This window comes from Mirounga angustirostris, unplaced genomic scaffold (genome assembly GCF_029215605.1).
Source record: "Mirounga angustirostris isolate CCGP_5_RB_7025 unplaced genomic scaffold, mMirAng1.0.hap1 SCAF_2, whole genome shotgun sequence".
In the NCBI taxonomy this organism is placed as follows: Eukaryota; Metazoa; Chordata; class Mammalia; order Carnivora; family Phocidae; genus Mirounga; species Mirounga angustirostris.
Genome location: NW_026991710.1, coordinates 84,940,271 through 84,966,268, shown reverse-complemented (window position 1 = coordinate 84,966,268; position 25,998 = coordinate 84,940,271).

The following is a 25,998-nucleotide window of genomic DNA, read 5'->3' as shown; positions in this document are numbered from 1 at the left end:
CAACCCATTTAAGTTGTCACCCCCCCCACTTGCCTTTGCATTCCCAATCCCCCTTAATTTTATTTTTTTCAAAAATGTTATCACTCCAAACACATAATTTATTTATTATTACATGGTTTAGGATCTACCTCCTGCAGTTACACTGTAAGCTTCACAAAAATAGGAATTTTTGTCAGTAGTATTTAACTGACGTATATGCAGCATCAGAACCTTGCCGGACATATAGGAGGCACTCAACAAATATTTGCTAAGTAAATTAATACACACTTCACATTTATATACAAGTTGACTTTTTGCATCACGTAACATTTTGACAGTGACTTGCACAAGACATTTTCATACTCAATATCATTGGAAACAACTATCAGAAGGTGGGTAATATTCCAGGCATAACCATATATATTTGTGATCCTTAGCAAGTTGCTTCAACCTCTCTCAGCCTCAATTCCCCCACAGGGAAAGTAGAAATTATAATTCTTATGTGTGTGCTCTCCCAACTAGGGAGAGCATAAAAAAAGAAATAGTTCTGTGTAATACACACTAGGATGTTAGCTCAAATATTGTTGTATTCTGAGGTAGACCCAGGTTTACCACACCATGGACTTATGGGTCAAACATCTATTAAATTTTTTGTAAATCCTAAGGCACTCTTTTGTCACTTTGTCACCGCCCAACTATTTCAAACTCACAGCAAAAATGAAAACAAAAGAGAATCTTTCTCAGATTTCTTTCTGAAAAATCTGAACAGTATTTCTTTCTGGAAAAAAATTATTTATAATCCATTAGAAAACAAATCCATTAGAAAAAACTACAATCCATTAGAAAAAAAATTATTTTATAATCCATTAGAAAACTAGAAATCCATTAGAAAACAATCATTAGAAAACAAGTTGATAGGCTGACACAGCCTATCAACTTGACACCCAAAGATTCAAATTGATTTCTCTATTTCACTCACTGGTAACATGTAAATATATGGTAGCCTGTTTTGTTTTCAAAGCATGTTCCTGTCCCCAGATAGATTTCTCAAGACTACAGTTTCCACATATTTTTGTTAATGACTGGTATTATTTCATCTTGATTTGTATATTACAAAAGTAATTAAGTATTACTTTATAAAAATATTATTGTCAATATTTCAAAAATATCTTTAAAGTTGTTAACTCGGGGCGCCTGGGTGTCTCAGTCGGTTAAGCGTCTGCCTTCGGCTCAGGTCATGATCCCACTGTCCTGGGATCGAGCCCCTCATTGGTCTCCTGCTCAGCAGGGAGGCTGCTTCTCCCTCTCTCTCTGCCTGCCTGCCTGACTGCCTCCTGGTGATCTCTCTCTCTCTCTGTCAAACAAATAAATAAAATCTTTAAAAAAAAAAATAAAGTTGCTAACTCAGGGAAGTCTAAGAAACAATTACTTGAATTGGCACTCAAAAGTAAATTCAACACCACAAACAGGAATTACCATAGAAAGCAAAACATAAGAGACATGTATATAAAACCACAGGTCAGTTTATTGTGCTTTTGACCACATAACACTAATTACAAGGAAACACCTTACTAAATAAGAATATTATCAGCGCCTTATAAATCATATAAATTATTTATATGTATATATAATTATATATAAACACAATAACTAATGCTAACATTTCCAATCAATTTATAAAGAGTAATTAGGGGAAAGATAAAACTATTGATTCTGTATAAGTAGTCCCCCCTTATCCACAGGGGATAACTTCCAAGACCCCCAGTAGATGCCTGAAACTGCAGATAGTACGAAATCCTATATATACTGTTTTTCCTATACATACATACCTATATAAAGTTTAACTTATAAATTAGTCACAATAAGAGATTAACAATAGCAAAATATAAAACAATTATGCTGTGATGAAAATTACGTGAAATGTGGTCTCTCTCTCAAAATATCTTATTGTACTGTACTCAACTTGTCTTCTTGTTGTGATAATGTGAGATGATAAAATGCCTATGTGATGAGATGAAGTGAGGTGAATGATATAGGCACTGTGACTTAGCAACAGGCTGCTATTGACCTTCTGATGGCACATCAGAAGGAAGATCATCTGTTTTCAGACCACAGTTGACTGGGGAAAACTGAAACCAGGGAAAGCAAAACCACAGATAAGTGGGGGAGTACTTTATACTTGGAAAAATAAAGACTTTGAAATCAAATTCAAAATCATTTTCTAGGGCACCTGGGTGGCTTGGTCAGTTAAGGGTTGGACTCCTGATTTAGGCTCAGGTCATGATCCCAGGGTCCTAGGATCAAGCCCCAAGTCAGGCTCCCTGCTCCCATGCTCGTGTGTGTCCTCTCTCTCTCTCAAATAAATAAATAAAATCTTAAAAAAAAAAGATTATTTTTTTATGGACTATGATGCTCATCATGTTATTGTTAATAGTATGGGAAATACTATTAATATCTAATAGTTAATAGTAATAGGGAATAACTAGAAAACTAAATATTCAAAAATAAGAACTAAATTGGTTAATAAAGTATGCCATTATCATAAAATGTCTTACAGTGCAATAATTAAATTGTGCTGGAAAATAATATTTAATGACAGGTGAAAACATGTAAAATAGGGGCGCCTGGGTGGCTCAGTTGGTTAAGCGACTGCCTTTGGCTCAGGTCATGATCCTGGAGTCCAGGATCGAGTCCCACATTGGGCTCCCTGCTCAGCAGGGAGTCTGCTTCTCCCTCTGACCCTCATGATCTCTCTATCTCATTCTCTCTCTCAAATAAATAAATAAAATCTTAAAAAAAAAAAAAAAGAAAACATGTAAAATATAAAAAGCCTAAATAAAAAGTTTTGATTGCAAATATATATGATATGAATTTAATTTTTTAAGCATGCCTATAATTAAAGATATTTACTATGATGGTTAATTTTATATGTCAGTTGGAACATGGGATGCTCATATTAAATTAAATTTTATTTCTGGGTCTATCTGTGAGGACTTTCTGGATGAGATGAACATTTGAATCAGTTTTCTGAGTAAAGTAAATTGCCGTCCCTAACCTGGGTCAGCATCATCCTATTCAGTGAGGGCCAAAATAGAACAAAAAGGTGGAGGAAGAGGGAACTCTCTCTCTGCCTGACTGCATGAACTGGGACATCATTCTTCTCCTGTATTCAGATTCAGACAGGGGTTACACCACTGGCTCCCCTGGTTCTCAGGCCTTTGGACAGGACTGGAACTATACCACCAGCTTTTCTGGGCTTCCAGCCTGCAGATGGTACATTGTGGGACTCCTTAGCCTCTACAATCAAGTGAACCAGTTCCTTAAAATAAGCATACCTATAACACACACACACACACACACACAATCTGTTATTTCTGTTTCTGTGGAGAACACTAATGAATACATTTACCAACTCTTAATTCTTATCCATAGAGGATGGGATTATGAGACATTTTCATTTTCTCTGATTTTTTTTTTTTTTAGTTTTCATTTTGATTTGAGAAAGTTTTCATGATAAACGGGAGTTGTAACTGCAATCAGAAAAAAAATAAATAAATGTAGCAGCTATGTAGTACACCCCTCAGATCTCCCTCCAAGAACCTGCCATGAGGAGTGCATTCTGCTAATAGCCTCCAGCTGTAACACTTCCAGGATCCATTGCAGCATCTGAGTTGAGGCCATGCTCTCCCCAGAAGTCCCCACTAATGACTGAGCCTGGTGGGGGCACTGGGGCCTGGCCCTTTCTTCCAATTCAGGACCCCTCTACGGGTCATCTGTGAACAAGCTCCCCATAGGGTTGGCTGAGATTTCTCAGAACTGCTCTGTAATCTGGGACTTTCCTACCCTCCCCTCTCTCCCCATTCTCCCTGCATAGTCTCAGAGCAGCACCATCTCCTGAAGGCTTTCCCACCTGCTCCTGCTTATTCTTCCACTTTTCTTCCTCAGGCTAGACTTCCAAAAAAGCTCTCACACTCCCAACTTCATCTTGGACCTGAGCTGATGCAATCATAATTTAAAACTGCTGAAGTTAAAATTCATCAAAGGTGATCTGAACCCAGAGATCTGGACATGTAAACAGTGCCTCTTTTCCCTCCTCCCTCCTTTCTCTGGATTCCTTCCTGCCCCTATCTCTGACTTCAGTGTCTAAAGTCTTAACTGTCCTCAAAATAGGAATAAACTAAGATCAAATAAATTCTTTTACTATACCATTGATGTCAACCACAAATCCAGCTTCCAAATACTGCTTCTAATATGGAAAAAGGGAAATTACAATAAAAGAATTGATGATATCAGATCTACCCCTAACATATTGTGGAACCTGGATAAGAATACAAATGGAGATCCACAGAACAGACAATACTAAAAATGACACATCCAGCTAACAAAACTGTAAATAAATATGTCCTATCCTACTACCTTGAAAAATATACCTTGACCAAACCCTGGAAAAGTAGGTTCATACTTCTCTCAGATTCCTCAAAGTTCCATATCAGTACATAGAGGCACTGACAAAATGATTCCCCCTTCTCTGTCTCCATCCCACCCATGGCTTACCCCTCCTCTTTTCCATGCCTAGCCTATTCTTGCTCCCCTACACTCCTTCCACATAGCTATAGCCCAGGTCTATGGGTACAGGTATCCACAGGTGGACAGAGCTCCCTTCAGGAGGAATGACCAAAGTCAGAGTTTTCTCAAGCCCTGAAAGTGGACTCAGACCATTTAGTTACAGAATTTCAGGGTCTGGGTCCCCAGAGTATGGTTCAGAGGCAGGCATAGGTACCAGATGGGCCCACTTCCCAAGCGGGCATATCTCTGTGGTCCTACAGACTCCTATTCCTTATGGGGACAGAGGGCAGGAGGAGGGCCAAAAGGGGGAATTATGAGTCATAATATCTATATTAGTTTGCTGGGGTTACCATAACAAAATACTACATACTGGGTGGTTTAAACAACAGAAATTTATTTTCTCATAATTCTGAAGGCCAGAAGTCCAAAACCAAGGCATCACAGGGTTGGTTTCTTCTGAAATCTCTCTTCTTGACTTGCAGATGGCCACCCTCTCACTGTTTCCTCACACGGTTGTCCCTCTCTCTCTGTTTTCTGTGCCCTACTCTACTCTTTTTATAAGGACACCAGTCAGGTTAGATTAGAGTCAACTCTAATCCTATTTCACTTTCATTACCTTTTTAAAGTCCCTGCCTCCAAATATAGTCATATTCTGAGGTACTGGGTGTCAGGATATCAACATATGAATTTAGGAGATGGGAGGACACATTTCAGCCCATAACAATACCCAAAGAAGGGGCCCCTTTGCTCTGGGCTTAAGAGTGGTACTAGAGATTACTATATAACCTGGAGAATTTCAGATCATGCATGATCAACAGCCACCTTGTGTAAGACTGCCTCAGACACTATACAGGGAACCTAGACCTCATGTAGTAATCTCAAATTTCTACAAAATAATGAGGCAGTAGAAAGTTGGCAGTTTGGGATGAAAGGAGTTCCATGAGTCATGAAAATTCACCCTGTGTATTCAGAGTAATCATCTTTATCCCTAGCCATCTACAGAATTTACATAAGGGACAGATACGATAAATATGAAAAAGAAACTAAAAGGCTGAATCACCTTCAACCTTAGAAAAAGCACATTCAAATCAGTGTTTATTTGTTAAGCACCAATGCCTGAATTTAGCAATATACAAATTATATCCAAACCAAGAAACCTTCTGCATATTAGTGTTCAATATATATATATATGTGATGCTTTGGTTTAATAACAAAAAAAATGTAATTTTTGTAAAACAGACTTGCAACTGAATGGTTGTTAGATTACTCAATCATAAAACTGTAATATTAATCAAGATCTTAAAATCAAGATCTTAAAACTGTAATATTAATCAAGATCTTAAAATTAATCAAGATCTTAAAAAAAAGATCTGTTTGTTGTCTAGTCTTTCTCCAATATCCTCTTTGAATTCCCAGAGAGTATATAATCTAAACTTCTTTCAATCTATCCTATTGGGAAAGTCCCCATGAAAATTATAGAATATAATTTCCCACCCCAAATACCATCTCTTAGTGACTCCATTTCTACCTTCTTTCTCCCCACCTGACTTCTCCAAAGGTAGGCAGAATTTCCTTCTAATATCTAATAACCTTCATTGCAGTTAAATATCAATTCCTTTTTATTTTCTTCAGCAGAAATGGACAATAAATAAACATCACCTTCAAGTGCTTACAAGATTTTCTTACAGTTGAAAACATTATTAAATTGTTTCTCAGTCTTCCACTTGATAAAAAAAAGTGAAGTTTCTAGTAGCTGTATATATCATGAGGTGAAATCATTGACCAAAGCCAGCTATTCAGAACCTGCATTTTACTATCTGTAATGAATTCCCAGCTCTACTAGCTTACCCTATCAGGGTCATGACTTAACAAAAAAATCAACTAATTGGATCAAAGATCCAAACTTAGAACACCCAAAACAACAACACAGAAATGAAGCAGCATAATACAACATTTCTATGCACACTTTTTTTTTTTCTTTGTGCTAAATGCCTTAGGTGTTATAGGTGAAAGACTTTAAGACTTAAAAATTTTATTGTGTTGAGCTAGGAGGAAAACAAGAAGGATGAATATTAAAGGGTAAAATTTAAAAAGAAGTAGTTAATTTTATGACCAGTAATGATACTATGATGAGATTATCAAATCAAACTGATACTGGATAAATAGACCTGAGAGAACACCTCTCTGCTAATGTTTGTTATTATCTCTACAGGTCCAGGCTCCTGGGACAATTACAGTTTTATTCTTAACCCACAAAAGAATAAGGTTATTAGTACACTTAAAGATAATCTGAATGCATTTTAAAGCTGCATAAACACAAAAAGAGCAGAATAAACATGGCAAGAATAGCTAAATGCCATGGGAACCCCAAAAGTCATGTTATAAGCAGCCCTGCTCCTGGGTTCTTTACCACGTAGGACCAAACACTCCAACTGAAGGAAATTGCTTTAATTTGGTTTTGTTTATTAATTTTGATTTTGGCTAGGTTTGTTTTGGGAATTTTTGGTTTGTTGTTGTTGTTTGGGGGGTAGAGAGAAAATAATATAATCAGAACAAAACAAAGAAGCAAGAAGCTCACTACTTGGGACCATCTATCATCTACAGTACATTGCTAACAAATAACAGAGAAAATTAAGTCTCCCATTTTGCATCCATCTTTGCTTTAAAGAGAAAAGCCTTCACACAAAAATGGATAGAATAAATTTTTAAAAACACATGAAAGACCCCAAATAGCAAAAGCAATCTTGAGAAAGAAGAACAAAGCTGGAGGCAACATGCTCCCTGATTACAAACTCTATTACAGAGCTATAGCAATTAAAACAGTATGATGTTGGCATAAAAACAGACACAGATCAATGGAACAGAACAGAGAGCCCAGAAATAAATCCACACATATATGGACAAAATTAATTTATGACAAAGGACTCAAGAATATACAGTGGGGAAAGTCAGTCTCATCAGTAAATGGTGCTGGGAAAATTGGACAACAACATGTAAAAGAGTCAAACTGGACCATTACCTTACAGCATATACACAAATTAACTCAAAATGGATTAAATACTTGAATGTATTTAAGACCTGAAACCATAAAACTTTTAGAAGAAAACACAGGCAGTAAGCTCCTTGACATAGGTCTTGGCCATGATTTTCTGAATCTGATACCAAAAGCAAAAGCAATGAAAACAAAAATAAGCAAGTGAGACTACATCAAACTAAAAACCTTCTGCACACCAAAGAAAACCATCAACAAAATAAAACAACCACCTACTGAATGAGAGAAAATATTTGCAAGTCATATAAGGGGTTAATATTCAAAATGTATAAAGAAGTCATACCACTCAATAGCAAAAAACAAAAAATCAGATTAAAAAATGCATAGATATTTTGCCAAAGAAGAAACAGAGATAGCTAACAAGTACATGAAAGTATGTTCAATATCATTAATCATTTGACAAGTACCAATTAAAATCACCATGAAATATCACTTCACACCTGTCAAATAGACTATTATCAAAAAGACAAACAAGTGTTGGTGAGGATGTGGGGAAAAAGAAACCCTGTGCACTGTTGGCAGGAATTTAAATTGGTGCAGCCACTATGGAAAACAATATGAAGTGTCCCCCCAAAATTAAAAACAGCACTACCATATGATCTAGAAATTCCACTTCTGGGTATTTATCCAAAGTTAAAAAAAAAAATCACCAACTCAAAAAGATATATGCACCTTCTATGTTCATTGCAGCATTATTTACAATAACCAAGATAGGAAAAAACCTAAGTGCCCATCGGTAGATGAATGGATAAAGAAGATGTGGTATATACCTACAGTGGAATATTATGCAACTATAAAAAAGGAATGAAATCTTGCCATTTGCAACAACATGGCTGGACCTGGAGGGCATTATGCTAAATGAAATAAGTCAGACAGAGAAGGACAAATATGGTATGATGTCTCTTATTCCACAAAAACTGTATATATGGAATCTTAAAAAAAAAAAAAAAAAAAAAAAGCTCATAGATACAGAAAACAGATTGGTAGTTACCAGAAGCAGGGAGTATGGGGTGGGAGTAATGGGTGAAAGGGTGAAAAGTTTAAATAAACAAATAGATAAATAAATAAATAATTTAATGATTAAAAAAGTACAAGTGTTCCAAAGTTTATTTCAAACCTGTTTGCGGAACATAACAGATATGTGACATTTAGCTTATTACATTTTTGTCCATTTATTAATCCCTCACATAAGGTCACACTCTAGCAAAGAGAGCCAGTTGATGTCAGGTAATGGGTTTTGGCCTGCACTCCTGTCACTCATGGCTTTCTCGTGTCTGAGATAAGAGAAGGAATAGCTCACCACATAGCTCCTTTAGCTCTTCAACAAATCTAAAGACATCATGTCCTTGAAATGTGGATTTTAATAAGGAATTCCTCCTGAAAATGAATTTATTTCTGTTTTCATCCTTGTAAACAAAAGGGTCCTTAAATAATTAGAATTTCAAATTCAGGGGCGCCTGGGTGGCTCAGTTGGTTAAGCAACTGCCTTCGACTCAGGTCATGATCCTGGAGTCCCTGGATCAAGTCCCGCATCGGGCTCCCTGCTCTGCAGGGAGTCTGCTTCTCCCTCTGACCCTCCCCCCTCTCATGTACTCTCTCTCATTCTCTCTCTCAAATAAATAAATAAAATCTTTAAAAAAAAAAAGAATTTCAAATTCAGAGCTGGATTTAAATATAGTGCATAAATTTGTAGCTACTCTTCCCTCACTGTGGATGTTAGGTAGTGTCCACTTTTTCTTCTTAACTTGTAGACTACTGTTGAACCTAACAGGGAGAAATTTCAATCCTTATATAGTTTTTTTAAAAGGATTAAAATCCAAAATTGATGACATTGAGAGTTGAAGAACTCCTTTCAGGTTAGTTGGTTTGTTTTTTGCTTGTTTTAAGTTCATAGGAGGCTCACCAGGATGAATTTTATCCCTGAATACTAAAAGGATTTGCAAATTCAATGCAGGATAAATGTCAGCATTTGAGACATTATAAGGAATAAAAGAGATGACAGAAGACTGAGAATGAGCAAGCAAATGAAAACTACAGACTTCTAAAATTTATTTCAACCACTGGCAAAAAAAAGAAAACAAAATAAAAACAAAAACAAAACTTGAACAAATCATTAACAAGGTATGTAAACATTTATAAATGTTAATGACTAGGAGCCAGCCTGGCCTTTGAAGAATAAATCATGCAAGTTAACCTAAAATCTTTTTCTCATAGCCAGACTAGCACAGAATGTTATATTTGGGTTACAGCAGGGCATTTGAAGTTTTTAATGATATACTTATTAATTAGATGGAGAAATGTGATCTGAATATTACAAGTAAGTGATTTAATACCTAAATGAATGAGAACCATAGAGTGCTGGTTAAAAGATCAAATTCAACCTATTAACAAATTATATATTTTGATGCTTTCACTAACATGTGGAAGGAAAATTTGACTGTTTATAAAATTTGTAAATAAACAGAAATTAGAGCAATAATATGCGTGACAGCATAATCCAAATCCAAAATATGCAACAGCCTGTACTAAGAAACCCATTAGGAAGATAAAAAATTTTTAAAGGAAAAATCTAAAATGCTACCTACAGATTCCAAAATTCAAGTACCCAGATACAAAACTAGGGAAACATGCCTTAACTAACTATCTGCTAAGATTCTTGCCAGCAATCTCAGGGCAACGCTAACTTCCTAATAACCCAGGGAGGTAAAAAGACAGTGCTCTAGACCTTGAACAAGATGCACGCGAAGGACCAGAAGAAATTATGCTCTTCATGCTGAGAAGCCAGCAAGCAACTTTGGTTAACCAGGGCAAGGAGCCTAAGGTAAAGAAAAACAAAGAAAAAGGAGCTGGACCAGAGGAAGGAACTGATGCTAATAGTCTGGGAGTAACTGTTAGGGCAGGAAGCAGATACACAGCAAGAGACTTCAGAATGAAGAAACCATCATCCTAATGTTATCTGAAGTTTATGATTCTTTTGCTGTTCCATGGCTTACAGACTACATGGAAGGAGAGTGGCATGAATCATCCTGAAAATACTGTCATTGCCATCCAGGCAGAGTGGAGACCATCTTAGTAACAGTGAAAACATGAGGTAAACACCTGTAATACTTGAGGAGGCATGAATAATTCTCCTTGCTGCCCTGTGGGGTTGGCCACTTCAAACAAAAACAGAAAACTTTTAATGGAAAAAGTTGAGTGCAAGGCATTATGCGAGGCATTCTGGAAGAAACAAATATAAGCAAGATACACATAGGTTTTCATGCACATTTAATCCAAGACAGTATCTGTTGTGTTCAAGGAGTAGGACTAACACAGTACTAGACACATTCAAAAGATAGCAAGCTCCTTCTGGCTGGGTTTATGAGGAAGTTTTCTTGGAGGAAATGGGATTTAGCCAAGTTAAAGTTAGTAGCATGGGCCTTCCCCAAATACAACACAGCTCCACTTGGATAATGGTTGAACCCCTCAAAATACAGATACCTGTATGCATAGCTTGATCTCTTCTGTTTGCCCTTCAGATCCTCTTCCAGCCTGGTCTTTTCCCTGGGAGACTAGCCTGTGTGGACCACAGCAAGCTTCCAGCTGGGTTCAGTAAACCTGAGGCACCAGCAAGGACAGCAGAAAGCAAGAAAAGTATGAGGTCAGAGTCTCTCTTGGTCTGATTCCTCCCTGCCGGCCACCCAGATTATGTGTGTCTGTCTCTCAAAAGCCAGCTCCTGTCAGAGGACCCTCTTTATACAGCCCTCTCAGCAAGTTCATGAGCCACTCTCTCCTTGCCCCTTTCAGCCTAGGAGGGCACAGACCCCCAGATGATACCAGCCCTAAGGACCTGCACTATCTATCCCTTATAGTCTTCACTAAGACCTGCCCACAGCTTTATATAGTGTCCTTTTATTAAACTCTGCTCAGTTACCCAGTTTGAGTGTGGCATCTCTTTCCTGCCAAGACCCTGGCACATACAGTGAGCTTTTGGACCTCATATTCATATTGCTAAGCTGAAGACTCTTACCAAGCCTTAAAATAGGAGTCCGCTTATGAAGAATGAGATATTAGGGATTTAAGACCCCAATCTGACTCTAAAAGGACTCTTAGAAAGGAGATGAGTTTAGGCAATTGGCAGAAAGAGGCACAAGATCTTGTCCTTTCCAACATCATTAGTAACTTTGTGTATGCATATTTGGAATCAAAAGGACAGATGTGAAATGCACTAACTCAATAAAATAAACAGCTCTTAACTTTGCATGACTGGACCAAGCTAAAGACAAATTAGGAATCTTAACTCACCCATGCCTAAGAAGTATGATCACGTTAACCCTGCCACGGCTGTGGCCACCACCCATATCCAATGGCTCCTGGTGGCTAACTGTCCCAGGCAAAACCTCCAAAGACCAAGCAAGCTTATGACTTTGGTAATAAAACTGAAATAAAGTAGACTTCTCAATTTGGGGGAATCTGCTGCCTGCTTTAGTAAAATGTTGCAAAGGCAGAGACTCAACATTATTACTAATACTATTCCTTAGCTTAGGCAGATCCATGTGTTTATTTCCTTATTATATTTCTCTCTTTTTTCTCACTCCATCTGGTCTCACCCTTGTCTCTCAGCAACCAAAGACTCAAAGCTGTGCCTGCAAGAGATTCCACAGAATTTGGAGAGAGCAGACAAGGCTCACATCACTGCACAGCACTGCCAACAATTTACAATTAAGGATTAAACCTCCCTTCTGCCATTTCCAACTTAGAGGAATTTTCAATGATTGTGTCTTTCCAGGCTCCACCTTCCCATCAGTCTGCAATCTCCACCCTCCTCCCACCCCTTTTCACCACTCCTCTCCCCTCCCTAGATTGCTCAGCTCTGAACCTTCCAAATTTGTTTATTTCTTAGCCAGAGAAGTTTAGGAATCTATGTTTCACTGTACCCCAGAAAGCCTCATTACCAAGATGAGGCTTTACATTAATATCTTTATTACATTAATATCTCTATTATTAGAGATATCTCTATTATCTCTAATATCTACTTACATTAATATCTCTATTAATGTATGTGAGTAATCAAATATCTCTATTAATGTAGTTCTCTCCTTGAGATAAATCCCCTGCAACTGCTTAGAAAGTAATAGAGTTTCTCTCTACCACAACTGTGAACACACTTTATAATGGAATGGATTTTCATGTGCATATTTTAAGAAAACTTTCCAAAATCTAATCACTTCCAGCTTACAGACACCATCAGTGTCCGTACCATAAGGTTACAGAAAAGATGGAGGAAATACACCTTTGGAAACTTCCTTTCCATGATAAGGATCTTTAAATTTCAGGGCTTAAAATACAGCACAAAGCAAATGTCAAAGTTGTTTCACAAGGCAACCTGACCCTGCTGGCAGGCACGATCAACACTGCAGACTTGAGAGATCTTGGGATAGTTTTTGCACACAGTGGGTGCTCAATAAATATTGCTGGCTGATTGAGTCAGGCTCCAGTGAGCCAGAAAACTCACACAGAAGCAACCAGTTTGAAAAAGAAACTGTGCGTGAGTTGCGGGCTGATAGCTACTGTAAGAGCAGAATCCAACTAGGGAAAACTTATTCTAGAGTGAACTGAATGCAGTTTTCACCTTTTGATTTTTAATTTTCAAACAAGTACTCTGTTGTGAGCTGAACTGTAATCCTCCAAAATTTATATCTTGAAGTCCTAACCCCCAATACCTAGAAGGTCACTGTCTTTAGAGATAGAGTCTTTAAAAGGTAATTAGTTAGTACGAGGTCATTAGTGTGGACCCTAGTCCAGTATGACTGATGTCTTTTTTTTTCTTTAAGATTTAATTAATTTATTTGACAGAGAGAGAGCGCACATGCATGCACAAGTAGGGGGAGCAGCAGGGAGAGGGAGAGAGAGAGGGAGAAGCAGACTCCCTGCCAAGCAGGGAGCCCGATGTGGGACTCCATCCGAGGACCCTGGGATCATGACCTGAGCTGAAGGCAGACACTTAACCGACTGAGCCACCCAGGCACAAAAGACTGGTGTCCTTATAAGAAAAGGAGACTGAGACACAGACATGTACAGAGGGAAGAACATGTGAAGACATTGGGAGAAGATAGCCATCTATAAACCAAGGAGAAGGGACTGACCCTGCTGACACCTTGATCCCAGACTCTGAGCCTCCAGAATTGTGAGAAAACCCATTTTTGTTATTTAAGCCACCCAGTCTGTGATATTTGTTCTGGCAGCCCTAACAAAGCCATACATATTCTCATAACTTTCTAGTAACAAGGTTCTTAACATTTGGGGGAGGAGAACTTGCAGAACTCTCTAAAAGCCTGATAAAAGTCTCTGGAATCTCACAAAAACCACAATGCTACATTTAATAATAGGGAATTCATGGACCTTTTCTATCCCAGACCTACAATTCAGATTCCCTGTGTGTAGTATCAAAAACTCTCAAAAGATATGCATGAAAATTTTGCTTGACTAGTTCTGAGAGTTCCACAAGCAGTTTACCCAAATCTGCAGTGATTGGTATGAGCGGTATGGTCATTATCTTTGCAACCAAATAATAAATAATACATAATTAAATGATTATGTAACATTTCAAAATTTCACAAAGAAAAGTAAGAGACTAAGGAAACAAACCTTGAACATCTTTGATTCAGAATTATAGTTAAATAGAGGCACCTGGCTGGCTCAGTCAGTAGAGCATGCAACTCTTGATCTTGGGGTCGTCAGTTCAAGCCCCATGTTGGGGGAAGGGTTTACATTAAAAAAATTTTTTTTAATTACAAAATCATAGTAAAATAATTGTGAAAAAATAACTTAATGAGCAAGTTGAATATGCTTAAATATTTCTCCAATCTAATACTCAAGAAAATATTGATATTGATATTGGAAGTACTGAATATATATCAATATTGAAAATATTCATATTGATCAGGATTTTTTTTTTAAAGATTTATTTATTTATTTATTTATTTGACAGAGAGAGACACAGCGAGAGAGAGAGAGAGCATAAGCAGGGAGAGCGGGAGAGGGAGAAGCAGGCCTCCCGCTGAGCAGGGAGCCCGATGTGGGACTCCATCCCAGGATCCTGGGATCATGACCCGAGCCGAAGGCGGATGCTTAACGACTGAGCCACCTAGGCGCCCCTGATCAGGATTTTTTTTTAAAGTGAAGAAAATGTCCATGCAAAAATGAAATGAACTAGAAAAAAAGTATTCTTTTTGAACTACAATATTACATGATTTGTGTCAATAAAGGAGTTGCTGCTGAATAAAAGGGGAGAAACCTGTCTCCCCCCAAACAAGTTGTGAGGTAAGATGGCTCATGGCTGGAAGTGTTGGAGCAGGGGCTAGATAATCAGCTGTTAAGAGTGTAAGAAAATATTCTGGTGAGGGTTGAACTATATGTCTCAAACACCTACACTTCACTAGTAAGAGAAATGATACAAGCAAAATAAATTTCACTGCAGAGTGTATTGTGTCTTAAGAAAGACAAACTGATAGAGAAATTCAAAGAAAAGTGCTGTCTTTTGCATGTGAATTTCTGACTCTGAGTTCCCTGAGCCACTTTCCTTTGTTTTCCAGCTGATCACAGAGGTGAAGGGGCAACATAATCAATTTAAGCTTACATCTCAGGGAGCACGAAAGGCAGGGCTGCCAACAGAAATCAAACCTGCTGCTTTCCAGCACAAGCCAGCCAGGAAAGCAACTAGAAACCCGCATCCACTTTAGAGGAAGGAGAAGGAAGGAACCATAGAGGCGCCAGTGGCCAGTCATCAACATGCGCATGCATTTCCACTCCTGTGACTGATGAGATCTCCAACACCAAGAGACGGTTGTTCCTGCCTTTTTCCATTTCGTGTGAAGTATTTATTGTTAATTTTTAGTGTTAAGGTTCACCTTGAAAGATAGTTTATTCCAGAATATTTTTAACATATATACCATAAACCATTCAGAAATAGATTTCCTCCTTGGGGCGCCTGGGTGGCTCAGTCGGTTAAGTGTTTGCCTTCGGCTCAGGTCATGATCCTGGAGTCCTGGGATCGAGTCCCGCATCGGGCTCCCTGCTCCTTGGGAGCCTGCTTCTCCCTCTCCCACTCCCCCTGCTTGTGTTCCCTCTCTCGCTCTCGCTCTCTCTCTCTCTCTGTTAAATCAATAAATAAAAAAATAAAAATCTCTAAAAAGAAATAGATTTCCTCCTTAAAAAAATGAAAATTTTCCCCATAAAAATGTATAATAGTTTGAATATTTGAAACCAAAAAATTTTAAGTCCTTACCACTAGGTAAATTACCACATTAAAAAAGCAGTTATTTTTATTTTAAAATAATACATTTGGAGATAAATAATACCTATCAATGCCTATTAAATGCCAGAGATGGTTTTGTTTTTCTTTTGTAGAAGTGGAATGATATGTGTTAGTGAGTCAATTAATTACCTTATCAATTTAAGCTAACATTTATTCAGGCACATAATGTGCTAAGCACTTTACATGCTTTATAGCATTTATTCTTCACAATGGCCCTATGAAGCAGACACTATTAAAAACTCCATTTTGTTGATGAGACAACTGCAGCACAGAGCAATTAAGTAATCTGCCAGGATTACACACCAAATTAAGAGGTAAACCTAGAATTCTCCCTCAGAACATCTGATTTCAAAGCATATGCCCACTACAATATTCTGTTTAATTCTTCCCGGTCTTGGTTTGCTTGGTGTTTTTTGTTTGTTTGTTTGTTTGTTTGTTTGTTTGTTTTGCTTTCAGGAAGTGAGGACCTAGGCCACCTATGGAGTTTTTTGTTGTTGTTTTCTTTTTTTAATATTTTATTTATTTGTTTGACAGAGAGCGAGACAGCGAGAGAGGGAACACAAGCAGGGGGAGTGGGAGAGGGAGAAGCAGGCCTCCCGCCCAGCAGGGAGCCTGATGCGGGGCTCGATCCCAGGACCCCAGGATCATGACCTGAGCCAAAGGCAGACGCTTAACGACTGAGCCACCCAGGGGCCCCACCTATGGAGTTTTAAGAACCATGCAGAGTAGCTTTGAGAAATCAGCAATATGCAGCCTAAAGGTGTATATAGAAGGGAATCCTTTTAGAGTAAGAGAATCCCATTACATTCCGATCAAGTACTTCCTTTTTTCAGCCTTCCTCAAGTACTATGCACTGAGCTACACTGCGCTCCTCAAAGCATGGCACTCAGGCAACCACCTCCAACCCCTACACTCCACAAACTGCTCTGCCCATTTTTGATTGGTGGGTTATGGTGATGCCATGACAAATTTAAAGAAAGGCACCTGTGACTTCTCTGTAACAGGAGAGTCCTCTTGCTCTCCTTACTGCCACCCACTGATCTCCATGACACAATTCATCAACAATGAGCTCCTTCCACCGTGGCTGGACCATGACAGCTAATTTTATTCACAATCATGATTCCCAACAGCACCTGCTCAAAGTACATAATTTGATCTTACAGTAGTCCCCCTTTATCTGTGGGGGATCCCTCCCTCCAGTGAATGCCTGAAACCACGGATAGTATTGAACCCTATATACACAGTGTTTTTTCCTATACCTACTTACTTATAATAAAGTTTAGTTTATAAAGTAGGCATAGTAAGAGATTAACAACAATAACTAATAATAAAATTGAACAATTATAACAATGTAAATGTGGTTTCTCTCTCTCTCAAAATACCTTATCATACTAGATTCACCCTTCTTCTTGTGATGATGTGAGATGATAAAATGCCTACATGATGAGATGAAGCACGGTGAATGATGTAGGCACTGTGACATAGCATTAGGCTACTACTGACTTCTAATGATTCATCATAAGGAGGATTGTCTGTTTCCACGGTTGACCTCAGGTAACTGAAACTACTGAAAGTGAAACCATGGATAAGGGGGGACTGCAAGCATACCCCAGAGCTATGGTAAGTTCACTGCAAAAAAAGATAGTATCACAATAAACCAAGTCAAACAAAGTTTTTGGTTTCCCAGTGCAAATTAAAGTTATGTTTACACTATACTAGTAAGTCTATTAAGTGTGCAGTACATTATGTTTTTTAAGAAGTACATACCTTAATTAAAAACTACTTTATTGCTAAAAAAAAATGCTATCATCTAAGCTTTCAACAAGTCATAATCACTGATCACAGATAACCATAACAAATATAATAATAATGAAAAAGTTTGAAATATTTTGAAAATTGCCAAAAGGTGACAGACACAAAGTGAACAAAAGCTGTTGGAAAAATGATGCCAATAGACTTGTTCAACACAGGGCTGCCACAAACCTTCTATTTGTGAAAAATGCGATATCTACAAAGTGCTGTGAAGTGAAGCACAATAAAACAAGGTATGCCTGTAGTGTATTCCATTTATCCACTGAAACTTACATATATTTCTGTCTTGGAGTTCTGCTTTCTGCCTTATTCACAATGGTCTTGAGGACCAATCTAAAAATCCACTCCAATATTACATTTACTTATTGTTTATTACGGCCTTGATGTATAATTGTATGTTTGGCTTAGTTCCTTCTGATTATTTCTGGATTCCTTTTATTCCTTCTCTTTTTCCCTTGAATCCGTACTCATATTCTTTCTCTCACTGCATCCTAAAGCAAAGTTCCACACTATATTCCAATTCTTATGAGACTAATGAAAAAATGTTTTTCCTACACAGATTTTCTGTTAGAGTTAACCAATATAAATAAGCATGCAAAAAACTGGTAAACTCTTGTGTAAATTAAAATAGCCAGAATACTAGTCAGAATGTGCCCTGAAAAAACCCAAAAACATTATTCAGAAAAAAATAGCTGAAGTCCTCCCATGTTAAAAAAAAAAAAAAATGATGCTGTCATTCACCCTAGACAATAACATTTTATTGGGCACGTTGAAAGATGACATATGCTAGTTTTTTTAAAAGGAAGCCTTCAGACCTTTTCTGTTGGTTTGAAAGGTATATTTTAAGGAAAGAAAAACTTTAATAACCTAGGTTAGCCTTGGAGGTAAAGGTAGGCAGGAATGTGGCAGAGACACTAGGGGGAACAGAAAGAACAAAGGGCCCAGTTAACCAGTCATACAAAAATTTTGACACAATGATACAGAACCAATTACAAAATGACAGACATTCTAAGTCATCATGCTTGAGTGCTTTGGGTTGCCCTTATAATATTTAAAATCATGTTCTGGGGGCACCTGGGTGGCTCAGGTGGTTGAGCGTCAGCCTTCGGTTCGTGTCATGATCCCAGAATTCTTCTCCCTCTCCTCTGCCCCTGCCCCTGCTCATGCTCTCTCTCTCTCTGTATCTCTGTGTCTCAAATGAATAAATAAAAAATCTTAAAAAAAAAAAGTCATGTTCTGTCACTGATATCCTTTATGCAAGCAGTGGCTAATACCCACCTTTCATAAATTATGGGGTGCTCCAGGCACATATGTGGTAGCAAGTGACAAGAAACTAAAAGTAAATATATTCATCCAGTCTACAAATCTGAGCCTAACAACAGCGACATCCAGATGTTGAGGCTCACTGAACAAGAAGACATATTCCTCAACACTGAACCTTTCAAATTACGTATTATCAAATGTAGTGCCATGGTCTTCCAATGTTCAAAAATTTTGTACTTATATCAATTCACCAGCAAATCCTGTGATACCAACTTTCAAATTGTATGCTGAATCCATCCTCCTCACCTACACCACTACCCATCTCCTACCCCATTCCAATCCACTTCCATCTCTTCTCTGGATTATTGCAATAGCCTTGTTCCTAAACATTCTCTCTGCTCCCACTCCTAAACCCAACAATCTGTTCTCAACTGGATAGCCAGAAAAGTCCCTTTTTTTATTTTATTTTATTTTATTATGTTATGTTAGTCACCATACAATACTTCATTAGTTTTTTTAATAATTTTTTTTATTTTACTATGTTATGTTAACCCCATACATCATTAGTTTTTGATGTAGTGTTCCATGACTCATTGTTTGCATATAACACACAGTGCTCCATCAATACATGCCCTCTTTAATACCCATCACCAGGCTAACCCACCCCCCTACCCCCCTCCCCTCTAGAACCCTCAGTTTGTTTCTCAGAGTCCATCGTCTCTCATGGTTCGACTCCCTCTCTGAATCCCCCCCTTCATTTTTCCCTTCCTACTATCTTCTTCTTCTTCTTTTTTTTAACATATAATGTATTATTTGTTTCAGAGGTACAGGTCTATGATTCAACAGTCCTACACAATTCACAGTGCTCACCATAGCCCACACCCTCCCCAATGTCCATCACCCAGCCATCCCATCCCTCCCACCCCCCACCACTCCAGCAACCCTCAGTTTGTTTCCTGATTAAGAATTCCTCATATCAGTGAGATCATATGACACATGTCTTTCTCTGATTGACTTATTTTGCTTAGCATAATACCCTCTAGTTCCATCCACGTCATTGCAAATGGCAAGATTTCAGGTTTTTTGATGGCTGAGTAATATTCCATTGTATATATATACCACATCTTCTTTATCCATTCATCTGTCAATGGACATCTTGGCTCTTTCCATAATTTGGCTGTGGACATTGCTGCTATAAACATTGGGGTGCACATACCCCTTCAGATCACTACATTTGTATCTTTGGGGTAAATACCCAGTAGTGCAATTGCTGGGTCATAGGGCAGCTCTATTTTCAACTTTTTGAGGAACTTCCATACTGTTTTCCAGAGTGGCTGCACCAGCTTGCATTCTTACCAACAGTGTAGGAGGGTTCCCCTTTCTCCGCATCCCTGCCAACATCTGTTGTTTCCTGACTTGTTAATTTTAGGCATTCTTACTGGTGTGAGATGGTATCTCATTGAGGTTTTTGGGGGGTTTTTTAAAGATTTTATTTATTTATTCATGAGAGAGAGAGAGAGAGAGGCAGAGGGAGAAGCAGGCTCCCCACAGAGCAGGGAGCCCGACACGGGATTCAATCCCAGGACCCCAGGACCACCACCCGAGCTGAAGGCAGACGCTTAACTGTCTGAGCCACCCAGGGGCCCCACTCATTGAGGTTTTGATTTGGATTTCCCTGATGCTGAGCGATGTTGAGCACTTTTTCATGTTTCTGTTGGCCATTTGGATGTCTTCTTTGGAAAAATGTCTGTTCATGTCTTCTGCCCATTTCTTGATTGGATTAGTTGTTCTTTGGGTGTTGAGTTTGATAAGTTCTTTATAGATTTTGGATACTAGCCTTTTATCTGATATGTCATTTGCAAATACCTTCTCCCATGCTGTCAGTTGTCCTTTGGTTTTGTTGACTGTTTTCTTTACTGTGCAGAAGCTTTTTATCTTGATGAAGTCCCAGTAGTTCATTTTTGTCCTTGCTTCCCTTGCCTTTGGTGATGTTTCTAGGAAGAAGTTGCTGCAGCTGAGGTCGAAGAGGTTGCTGCCTGTGTTCTCCTCTAGGATTTTGATGGACTCCTGTCTCACATCTAGGTCTTTCAAACATTTTGAGTCTATTTTTGTGTGTAGTATAGCCACAGCAATTAGACAACAAAAAGAAATAAAAGGCATCTGAATTAGCAAAAAAGAAGTCAAACTCTCACTCTTTGCAGATGATATGATACTTTATGTGGAAAACCCAAAAGACTCCACCCCAAAACTGCTAGAACTCATACAGGAATTCAGTAAAGTGGCAGGATATAAAATCAATGCACAGAAATCCGTGGCATTTCTATACACCAACAACAAGACAGAAGAAAGAGAATTAAAGAGTTGATCCCATTTATAATTACACCCAAAACCATAAGATACCAAGGAATAAATCGAACCAAAGAGGCAAAGAATCTGTACTCAGAAAACTATAAAATACTCATGAAAGAAATTGAGGAAGACACAAAGAAATGCAAAAACATTCCATTCTAATGGATTGGAAGAACAAATATTGTGAAGATGTCAATGCTACCTAGAGCAATCTACACATTTAATGCAATCCTTATCAAAATACCATCCATTTTTTTCAAAGAAATGGAACAAATAATCCCAAAATTTGTATGGAACCAGAAAAGACCCCGAATAGCCAGAGGAATGTTGAAAAAGAAAAGCAAAGCTGGTGGCATCACAATTCCGGACTTCCAGCTCTATTACAAAGCTGTCATCATCAAGACAGGATGGTACTGGCACAAAAACAGACACATAGATCAATGAAACAGAATAAAGAGCCCAGAAATGGACCCTCAACTCTATGATCAACTAATCTTCAACAAAGCAGGAAAGAATGTCCAATGGAAAAAAGACAGGTGTTGTAAAATTTGGACAGCCACATGCAGAAGAATGAAACTGGACCATTTCCACATTATTTTTATTTGAAATAACAGGCTTCAGAAAAGTGTCAAAGCTTAATGTCAACTCTAAACAAAATTCAAAACCAAATTATCTACACATGATCAATAGATGACTTAAAAAAATAAAATGTCAAGAGTAAATAATGTCAAACTAATTAATTTTTTTCATTGGTAAGTTTTCTTCTGAAGTGGGAAACAGGAGAATCTTACTGATTTTGTGGGCTTTTTAGATTTTTAACAAGACATTCGATGAAATAGTTCATATTATTTTTATGATTAAAAGAAGAAAGTGTCACCTAAGTGAAACTACTACTGAAATGAATTTCCAATAATTTAAAAAGAGCAGCCAAATTGCGGCACCTGGGTGGCTCAGTCAATTAAGTGTCTGCCTTTGGCTCAGGTCATGATATTGGGGTCCTGGGATGGGACCCTGCAATGGGCTCCCTGCTCAGTGTGAGCCTGCTTCTCCCTCTCCCTCTGCCTACCCCGCACTCATGCGTGCTCTCTCTCTCTCTCTCTCAAATAAATAAATAAAATCTTAAAAAAAATAGCAGCCAGAGTTGGAATTATGTACACAATGGTGCATTAAAATCTATGTGAATATACACACAGATTTGTGCATTGCACAACCTGTGCAACTAAACACAGAGGCAATGAATTGTTAGTTTCTTCAACTATAAGTTTAAAGGGATTTTACCATGATCAAAAGTTTGACATCAACTTGAAGGGGGTCTCTAATGAAATGCAGTAATTTTCAACCCTTGGCTCTTTCCCACTTAACTTTTCCAAATCAATTACTTGTATGAAAACATAGAAAGCATTCTTAACAAATTTTCAGAAAGACAGCACTGGGAAAATAGCTAATAAATCAAAAAAGAAAATCAAGATCCAAAAGTCTGAATAGGCTGAATCATTAGCATGTAGTAATCAAGAAGAAATTTAACAGTGTGGGTTTTTTCCTTTTTTTTTTCAGTGAGCTCTACACCCAATGTGGGGCTTGAACTCACGACCCCAAGATCAAGAGTCACATGCTCTACTGACTGAGCCAGCCAGGCACTCCAACAGTGTGATTTTTTTTTTTATCCTGATTTTCAAAAAATCAATTGTACTAGTGTCTCAAGAAGAAAAGCCAATTTGGCAGAAGTTCTTAGGAAAAACACCTGAGGGATTAAGTTGACTTCAATTCAATATAAGACAAAAGCATAATGGGCTTTACAAAAGAGCTAATGCAATCTTAGATGGTATTAATTGAAGTATATTGTGCAGGACTGAGTTGCTGACAGTACCACTGTATTTTTCATTGGTCAGACTCTTCCTGAAGCACTGTGTCCAGTCTAGGTATCAGATGACAAGATACACCGACTGTAATGGAAAGTACTAAATCAGGTTAAAGTTAAATTACGGTCAATAGTATCTTCACAGCTGTACTTCAACCAATTAATACAATTATTTCCTTAACTTTTATGTTTAAATCAACTAAATCGCCATTTAATTTCAATGTATTTTTAAGAACTTTATATCACTATCATAAATGGAAATCCAGCACCACTTCCCAAAAGTAGAAAAAGTGAAAATAAAACTATTACATTTCAGTTGGTTACTGTTGTCAGCCAGGGCTCAGTTTGAGACCTGCTCTCTCTTTATAAAAAGTTACATTAGGAAGTTTTAGTTGTTAAATATATTCTATTATCAAACTGAGATCTTTCTTTACTAATGAGAAGAACTATAAAAGTTAAAAAAAAATCTGTGATTAGATGTTATTTAAGACCATGTCCCTCAGGTGTACTATCTAAAATTATCTCCTTTATAAGTAGTGTTTTATGACTAAATTAAATTAAACTAAATTTACTAGTTAGTTTATAAACTAAAATTTATAAACTTTATATTTTATAAATTTATACACCAACAACATATACAATGTTTATATTTTATAAATTTTATAAATTTATAAAATTTATAAACTAAAGTTAATTTATAAACTAAATTAAAACTAACTGGTATACCAGGCTATTACAGTCTGGAGATTTAATCTGGAGAAGACTAGAAACACTAGAGAGCTCCTTACTCAAAAATATCTCCCCTGAATAATGAGAAAATTATCTGGATATATGTGTCTGTTTGGTAATGATGCTCCCCTACCATGATTTATCTCCTCCTGGCAACATCTATCATAGATACATGTCTCATGGAACAAAAGGATATGTGTCCATGAAAGATAGTGGACTGAGGGAACAATGTGAGAGAAAATGGAAAGGAGTAGGAAAACTGCAAAAGAAGATCCATGGGTTCTACCCTTTGGTGATCTTCTTCACCTTGACCCGATTCCTCTCTTTATCATTAACCTAAGTTTTCTGAAGAGTCTGATACAGCTGTGGAATTCACTGTCCTCAAATGCCTGAAAACAATTCATTCTCTAATCCAAGATAACATGTTTGCTCATTACAATCCAAATAATTGAGATAAAAATTTCTACAGAATAAAATGTCCTAAATTCACAAATCGTTAACAGACTCATTAAGCTTTTAAGTATTCTCGGCTTAAAGTTCTATGACTTCGCAACTTGTTCAAAGGCTGAATTTTCAATAACCCTGTCTAGATAAATAGATAAATCAAAGAGCATTGTGATATGTGAAAACAGTCCATGATGAGTTTAAAGAAAGGCCTCATTTTCACATCAAATATTTAGCACTAACACAGTGTCATACATACAGTAAGTGTTCAAGATGAATTATTAATTAACTTTTCAGCATTACTCAAGGAACAACAATAGTTTGATTTAAAAAAAAAAAAAGTAGCATAGACCAGAAAGAGAAAAATAAATATACATTTATTCAGTGTCTGTTGCATAGCAAGAACTTTCCCAAAATTCTTTTAATATCCACTTAAGAGTTCTCCAAGTGAGAAAAACACACATACAGAACTGACAGAGTTTAAGTAATTTGCTCAAGGTTACAGAGTTTGTAAGTAACCGGGCAGGAATTAAACCCAAGCTGGGGGAGGGTGGGGAAAATGCGAGATGTTGATTAGCAGTACAAACTTTCAGTTATAAGATGAATAAATTCTGAGGTTGTAATGTACAGCATGGTGACTATAGCTAACAATACTGTATTATATACTTGAAAGTTGCTGAAAGTAGATCTTAAATATTCTCACCATAAAACAAAACCAAGAAAAAAGGAATTATGTGAGGTGATGAGGGTGTTAACTAACCTCATTGTGGTAATCATTTTGCAATATATATGTGTATCAAATCATCACATGTATGTCTTAAACAATGTTATATGTTAATTATGTCTCAATAAAGCTAGAAAAAAAAATGCCTTAAAAAAGCTGAGGCAGCAAAAATCATCTGAGACTCCGTGATAGCACAATTTATCCTGATAATCATCATCATCATCCTCATAGCATAACTTTCTCATCAGATCTTCTCATATTAGACTCTCAAAACTTAGCAGGCCACATGTTTTTATTTTTATTTTTCAGGCCACATGTTTTTAAAGATCTAACATCTAATAAAGAGAGCACAGTAGTATCTAATAGTTGTTTATATGAATGATTGTGAATAAATACTATCCATAATATGAGAATTATTGTCAGTATCTATTCAAAATTACTTAGTAAGTTGTAACAGATATCCAAAACTTATGAAAATATATTAGTACTCCAATTACTCTTAACTTTCAGTGTTTTTTATAGTAATACTGAAGCAAGTAAAAAGATATATAATTAATAAGTGTGATATCTTTTCTTGTACTTCCAAGTTTCTTAACTCATATCTACCATAAAGCACATATAATATTGAGCCTTTCAAATATTTCAAAGAAACCAGAAGCTATGTTTGGGTAAACTATGTGATAGAGGGAAAATTAAGTAGAATTCAGGTTGGGTAAAACATGAATTTTCTAAAAGACTGTTTTTTCCCATATACTTAAATAAGACTGGACATTCTCTGCCAATAATAGCATTCTAACAAGAAAAAAAATAGTAACATTGTTATTGTAGACAAGACTTAACCTCTATAAACTATGAAAAAAGAAATACATGTTTTCTCTCTGGAATGACATTATGACATGGTCAAGTATAGGAAGAAAAGTTTAACT